An 8,429-nucleotide genomic window follows, 5' to 3' on the forward strand; every position below is an offset into this window, starting at 1 on the left:
CAAAGTCGACTTCCACCAAAGCGATATCCATCATATCATCAAAAGACGGGACACCTTTGCCTCTATCAAGTGGTATCAGATTTCCAGGTTGCTCGGTGAGATTTTACAGTTTTTCGTAGTTTAGATCGAGTCTGTTCTTCATACCTTTAGTCCACGAAAAAGCCAAAAAAATTAGGGTTAGTTCATCCCATCCAAACCAATCTGAGCCTTTGCATAATCTTTTCTTTATTTGCTTTGTTTAATTTGCGGTTCCGTCGTCGTGTCAAGTTGCTGCTCTTAGCGTCTAGTCCTTTAGAGTTTCAAGTTCTGTTCACAGGTTGTCACATCGCCGCTGCCATATATCACCACCGCATCATCATTGTCGATGCTGCCATATACCACCACCACATATTCACCGCAAATCCGAGTCCATATACGCCACCACATATCCGCCGCCATCATGCCAATCCGAGTCCACCTGCAACATATGTCCGCCACCAGTCCGAGTTCCACCAGATTCATCTCCGCCACTAGTCCGAGTTCCACCAGTTTCATCTCCGCCACCAGTCCTATTCCGAGTCCAGGATTTTGTTACACTGCTTTGGATTTCCATATCACGCCATACTCCGAGTCGTGACAGAGAAGGACTCCCAAACTTTTGTGCTACCCGTAGTAGAAAGATAGTTCCAAACTCAAAAAAAAACTAAGTCTGGAAAATTCTGGCTAGGCAGTTTTTAGACCATTTGTAGACTTTTTCGAAAAAAAATTGTTGCGGAGCAAAAAAAAAGAGGAAAAAAATAGTGCAAAAAAAAGAAACAAAAAGAGAAAAAAATCAGAGTGTGCTCCTCCCTTGTTTACGTGCCGCGCCGTGATTTTGTTGGTGTTCTAGGCTCGCGTCTCTAGCACAGTCAAGCCTAGGACCAGCACAGTACCGTCGTTGAGCGTTTATTCAACTTTGCATCTCTGATTTGATTATTGCTGACCTTTTTTTGCTACCATATTATAAGCCTTCCCAGCTCCACATACATCTACGTCATGCGTTTGACTCTCCCTGGTAATCGCTTTGTCCAAGCTTTGAGAGTTTTGACTACAACGGTTGCCGATCACCACCTACTGCTGGGTAAGAACTGGTAAGAATTTGAGATTTGCTTGACGGGTTTGTGATACACCACCGCCACTTCTTAGTAGTCTGTAGGATCATACTCTTGTGTGTTTCTATTTGCTGCTAACCATGGTAGGGTCGCAAGCCGATGAGACTGATTGGGAGAACCTGACGAACAAACAGCTACATGTTAAATTTCAGCAAATGATGAGTCGACAGGTGCAACATGTGCTAAACAGATTTGACGAGGCCATGGAGAAGATAGATGGCATTGAGAAGACGTTCAAAACAAAGCTTGATAGCAAGTTTAATAAATTGCTCGCGCGTTTTCCACAACCACCGCCGGCTGCACCTATCGCACCTCTGCAACAACAACAACAACAACAACAACAACAATGCCCCCTTCCGAATCAGTATGGACGAGCGAAGCGTGTTCCTCTTGAGTATGGCCAAACTTCTGGTGCTGCTGTACCTGTTGTTGATGATTCTTTGGCTCCTGCTACTGCTGCTGCTGGTACCCAGGAGGATGATGAGTATGCGGGCAATTATGAGGATGAGGTTGATCAAAATCAAAACTACGTGCAGCCACCAGCACCACCACCAGCAGGTCGACCTCAAGTATTTATTCGCAATGGTAGGCCTGCACCACCACCTCAGGTACGTGATCATGACCATGTTCCTAAACTGAAATTGAATATTCCACCATTTGAGGATAGATATGTTCCTGATATATACCTTACTTGGGAGTTAGAAACTGAACAACGTTTTACATGTTTGCAATATCCCGAGGAGAGACGGGTTGCTGCTGTTGTTTGTGCTTTCACTAGTTTTGCATGTGTATGGTGGTCTGAACATTGTAGATTATATCCTATTCTAGCTACTTGGGCTGCTTTGCAAACTGCTATGCGTACTCGTTGGGTTCCACCATATTATCAACGTGAATTGCTTCAAAAATTGCAGCGTTTAAGACAAGGAGAAAATTCTGTAGAAGAATATTATCAGGAACTACAAACTGGCATGATTAGATGTGGTATTGTTGAGGAGAATGAAGCTATGCTTGCATGTTTTACGGGTGGATTAAATAGAGAGATTCAGACCATTCTAGAGTATAAGAAGTATACTAATATCACTCGTTTATTCCATCTTGCTTGTAAAGCTGAACGTGAAGTGCAGGATCGACAAGCAATGGCGCGCACTAACTTTTCTGCAGGTCGACCTTCCTCATGGACACCGCGTGCATCTTCTACTTCCACTACACCAGCACCTCCATTAGGTGCCACCTCCAGCTGTGATACAAGAAAGCAGGCACAACCACCACTATCTGCCAAGAGCGCACCTGCCGGACCTACACAGAGCTCTTCTTCTCCCATGGCATCAACAGGGCACACAAGTGATATTATTTGTCGTCGTTGTAAAGGAAGAGGTCATTATGCGCGAGAATGCAAATCTCAGCGTGTGATGATTGCTACTGAGGATGGTGGGTATGAGTCCGCTAGTGACTATGATGAGGAGACTTTGGCCCTTATTACACGTGAAGAACATGGTGGATATGATTCTGATCATGAGATGCAATTCATGGCTCCCGAAGACGCTGACAGGTATGAATGTTTAGTTGCTCAATGTGTTTTGAGTGTGTAGGTCACACAAGCTGAGCAAAATCAGAGGCACAATTTGTTCCATACAAAGGGAGTTGTGAAGGAACGTTCTGTGCGTGTCATCATAGATGGAGGGAGCTGCAACAACTTGGCTAGCATGGAGATGGTGGAGAAGCTATCTCTCACCATAAGACCACATCCATATCCCTACTACATCCAATGGTTCAACAACAGTGGCAAGGTTAAGGTAACACGTACTATTCGTGTGCATTTTAGTATCTCTACATATGCGGATTATGTTGATTGTGATGTGGTACCTATGCAAGCATGTTCCTTATTACTTGGTCGACCATGGCAATTTGATAAAAAAATTGTACACCATGGTAGAAAAAATCAGTATACTCTTGTTCATAAGGATAAAAATATTACTTTGCTTCCTATGACTCCTGATTCCATTTTGAAAGATGATATTAATAGAGCTAATAAAGCAAAACAGGAGAAAAATAAGAGTGAAATTCAGATTGTGGCAAAAGAATTTGAGCAACAAATGAAGCCTAATAGTAAACCATCTAGTGTTGCTTCTAAAATTAAATTGAAAAGTGCATGTTTACTTGCCACTAAATCTGATATTGATGAGCTAGATTTTAGTAAATCTGTTTGCTATGCTTTTGTGTGCAAAGAGGCATTATTTTCATTCGAGGATGTGCCTTCCTCTTTGCCTCCTATTGTCACTAACATTTTGCAGGAGTTCGTTGACATCTTTCCACAAGACGTGCCACCGGGATTACCTCCCATTCGAGGGATTGAGCATCAGATTGACTTAATTCCTGGTGCATCATTACCCAACCATGCACCATACCGTACCAATCCAGAGGAGACGAAGGAGATTATGCGTCAAGTACAGGAGCTGCTCGACAAAGGTTATATACGCGAATCCCTTAGTCCTTGTGCTGTTCCTATTATTCTAGTGCCGAAAAAAGGATGGTACATCACGTATGTGTGTTGATTGTAGAGGCATTAATAATATTACTATTCGTTATCGTCATCCTATTTCTAGGCTAGATGATATGCTTGATGAATTGAGTGGCTCTACAAGGATCTGGGTCTATTGCAACAAAATTGTTCGTCGCAATACATGTCGATTTGTGGCGATAAGTATCTATTGCCACGAAACAACATTCGTTGGCAGCCGTTGCGACTGGACGCATGGTAATAGGTTATTGCCACAAAAAAGCAAATGTGGCAATAAAGTGTGTTATTGCAACAACCATGTGGGAAGTCGCCACATATTTTTGCGTGGCAACACTTATGTGATGCCACAATTTGCTTTGTGGAGATAGCTTTAATGCAACATGTAACAAATCATGGCGACTGATACCTCGTGGCGATAGACATTTGTGGCAACAACCTATGGCAACGACACTCGTTTCGTGCTGCACACTATTCTGTGGCAATAGTCAATTGTGGCAATAAACTATGGCAACAATCCTTGTTTTCATGGCATTAGGCATTTTGCCACGAATGCTACACTTGTGGCATTAAGTTATGGCAACAAATATTTCAGTCGTCGTAATAGGAAATTGCAACATACTAGCTTTGGCGGTGATAAATAAGTATCACAATGGGTGAAATGTTTGTAGCGATAAACTATTGCGACAATTTAAATTTTTGTGGTGCTAACATGTGGCAACCAAAAGTGGGTTGTAGCAATAGCCTATTGTAACCTTAAAAAAAATACAAGCATTCAATTACAATATTCAAAACCATACATATAATATGTAGATTCATAAAATTCATAATTCTTATAGCAAATATCCATCAAACAAAACTCAAATGTAATTTAGCCATCCTAATTAAGTGCCAAGACTAAATTGTCCATGATCTAGAGTCCAGTCGAGCTAGTTCTTTGGATCCTGCAATCAAGAAATAAAAAAATATTTCTAGTTAATGAGTCCAAGATAACATTGCAATCAAGAAAAAAAATAGTTCTAGTTAATGAGTCCAACATAACATACGCCATACAATTATTCCAGCCCCATTGTTAAAAAGAACCGTCGCTAGACTAACTGAAGTAATATTGTGTCAGCAAGCATGTAACTAAGGGATCAGAATAGTTTTACAAGTGTAAATGTCTAAAGCATAAGCATAAGTACATGTACTAAAAACTTCCACTATTGATTTAAGTTGTGGCTCAATCTACAGTTTCAGTTAAGTTCATGTCCCTAGCTAGCACATTCATTTTTTGAAGTTGTGACTCGATGCTGCAAATGCATGGTGAAAGAGAAGCAGCAGCTAGCTAATTATGAAGGCTAATGACATGCTCACTTGAAAGTGGACCATGAGTTTTAGTTTTTTTGTTTTCAACATCTTAGGCGTGCTTTGTCGTAAAAACGGAAAGAACAATTATAGATGCATCATCAATATTGACACTATAAAAGATGAAACAAGAATAATACGATCGAATGCATGAATAATCCCTGCTCATGTAGAAGCATGTTGAATGCACATCGTTGAATAACTATAGAATAACCCAAAAGTCTGTGTACTCACGTAAACATCCTGGGACTCTGTGTTAGACCATGCTCCATTCTTCGTGTGCGTGAGTTCCCACAGAGCAATACAATCTGGCTCTTCTCTAGTTTCCAAGTTTCTCTGCAAGTAATATAGCAATGAGATGCTTGAAACATGATACCATAGTTAGCAGCGAGGCATCATATTTAGTTACACTCATACCTTCTCAAAACTTAGTTGCGAGTAAGATTTTGATCCAATTCTGTGTTTTGTCTTCTGTTTCTTACGACTATCGGTGTTCTTTTGGCTGCGTTCCTATCAATTCATTGAAACCAAATATAACCAGACAGAAAAGCAATTTCATCTTAACACATAGTAGACAAAGAGTGATCTTAGAGACAACCTGAAATTTTGAATCAGTGCCAAAGTACTCAATCATCCATTCCTACTCTTGTGGTTGTAAATCTTCCAGCAGATTAGCCAATCTAGTTGCATCTGTTTTGTATGCCTTGTAAGTGGAGCTTAGAGTTGATCGCCAACCACTATATCGCTCTTCCACAATTTTGAGAACTTTTTCTTCTGTTCTGGTGTATCTTCCAGGTCCCATTTGTCATGTAAAGCATACAACAAATGAATATACATAAACAGTGCATTATCCATGGTGAAATAAGATAACACATGTGAAAAAGGTTGTATGCACTATGATATCAGCAACAATGAGTCAATGGATGGTAGGGTGAATGTCCGACCACGTCCTCACTCCAATGAGCAGTCTTGAAGGTTTTGCAATTTAACCCATACCAGATATCATTAATTTTTTTCTAAGCATGTTAGCATGAAATGTCAGATGAAACACAAATTAACAGAGGGTAATTGTAGGTACAACAACAAAGCCTTTAGTCCCAAACAAGTTGGGGTAGGCTAGAGGTGAAATCCATAAGATCTCGCAACCAACTCATGGCTCTGGCACATGGATAGCAAGCTTCCACGCACCCCTGTCCATAGCTAGCTCTTTGTCGATACTCCAATCCTTCAGGTCTCTCTTAATGGACTCCTCTCATGTCAAAATCGGTCGACCCCGCCCTCTCTTGACATTCTCAGCACGCTTTAGCCGTCCGCTATGCACTGGAGCTTCTGGAGGGCTGCGCTGAATATGCCCAAACCATCTCAAACGATGTTGGACAAGCTTCTCCTCAATTGGTGCTACCCCAACTCTATCTCGTATATCATCATTCCGGACTCGATCCTTCCTCGTGTGGCCACACATCCATCTCAACATACGCATCTCCGCCACACCTAACTGTTGAACATGTCGCCTTTTAGTCGGCCAACACTCCGCGCCATACAACATTGCGGGTCGAACCGCCGTCCTGTAGAACTTGCCTTTTAGCTTTTGTGGCACTCTCTTGTCACAGAGAATGCTAGAAGCTTGGCGCCACTTCATCCATCCGGCTTTGATTCGATGGTTCACATCTTCATCAATACCCCCATCCTCCTGCAACATTGACCCCAAATACCGAAAGGTGTCCTTCCGAGGTACCACCTGGCCATCAAGGCTAACCTCCTCCTCCTCACAGCTAGTAGTACTGAAACCGCACATCATGTACTCGGTTTTAGTTCTACTAAGCCTAAACCCTTTCGATTCCAAGGTTTGTCTCCATAACTCTAACTTCCTATTTACCCCCGTCTGACTATCGTCAACTAGCACCACATCATCCGCAAAGAGCATACACCATGGGATATCTCCTTGTATACCCCTTGTGACCTCATCCATCACCAATGCAAAAGGATAAGGGCTCAAAGCTGACCCCTGGTGCAGTCCTATCTTAATCGGGAAGTCATCGGTGTCGACATCACTTGTTCGAACACTTGTCACAACATTATTGTACATGTCCTTGATGAGGGTAATGTACTTTGCTAGGACTTTGTGCGGACATTTTGACATGGGAGGTAACTGAAATTATTATTATATAACAACAAACCCCATAGTTTTTTTCATGTCTGGCAAACATGGCGAAACAACAGAATTAGGAAGGGAGAACTTAGGGTCAAATCGCTTAGTAGTGTAATCAGAAGGTAGCAAATGGAAAAAATGATTCTTTTGGAAGAAGTTTGCGTTCTCCTTTAACAGGGTAACAAATGACAGCCTAATAGGCAACAATTTTCATGAGATAATATCAGTAACAAATTGACAGAGAATGGAAATCATATTATCTTTGCACAAACCTCAAGACCGTAGTTGGTCCAACAACACATTATTGGGCATTGTCGCTGCTTAAATCATCAAGAATGTTTATCCTACAAAAATTCATTATGTACCTTCTTGTGTAAGCTGTCATATCGAGCAGTTCCTAGACGTTCCAGTAATCTACATATCAAACATAGAGTATTTTCCGCAAGATCAAAAAAAAATTCTATAAATTATGCATTGACAATAATATATCAAGAAAAAGATATGCAGAAAAGCAACCTAAAAATATATAATAGTAGTCGAGATCAGGTACGTACCTACCGGATCGTATCATGACCATCGGGCATTCAGTCATGTCATGCTTGGCAACCACGCTGCTTCGTGGGCTGGGAGTCATTCAGATCGCTGCAGATAGGAAACGTCGATGTTTTAAGGCCCTGCGAAAAAACTAATTGAAACTTTGATCTGGCATACAGATCATCTCCATACGTACAGCATAGCAGCAGCGGAGGCTTTCCTAATTGGTAATCAAATACAGTAGGAAAAATGTAAACAGAAGCGGGTGGCCCAAAGGATAGAATCGAACGAAGAAAATGAAGGGCTCGTGGTGCTGTTTGTATATCATGTTGCGCCTCAAAAAGACCCTAGATAAGATCCGATCGGGCCAGCCTACGCATGGCCGGATGGAGGGGGGGCGAGAGGTGACCTACCTGTAGAGAATCACGAGTACTCTGAGCTGAACTGCGGCTCCGCCCATCCTCTATATCGATCACCTTGCGATCTTGCCGCGCCATCGCCGCCGGTTCTACCCCGCCGGTGGCCGCAAACCCTAGATGAAGCTGCGTTCTGCTGTGTCCGTCCCCGCATGGGGTTTTCTATGGTTGGGGAGAGAAAGGGATGGGGAATGGGAGACGGCTAGGGATTCATTATGCACGGACGTTTCCACTCGAGGACGACAGTTCGCTTCTGTGCACTTTCGCTCCCATGGGGTCGAGGGAGGAGGAGTCAACCCGAGGGGCGAGGAAGGAGAGACCGAGAGAGGACGGAATCG

The sequence above is a fragment of the Triticum dicoccoides genome, chromosome 3B (assembly GCF_002162155.2).
Source record: "Triticum dicoccoides isolate Atlit2015 ecotype Zavitan chromosome 3B, WEW_v2.0, whole genome shotgun sequence".
NCBI lineage: Eukaryota > Viridiplantae > Streptophyta > Magnoliopsida > Poales > Poaceae > Triticum > Triticum dicoccoides.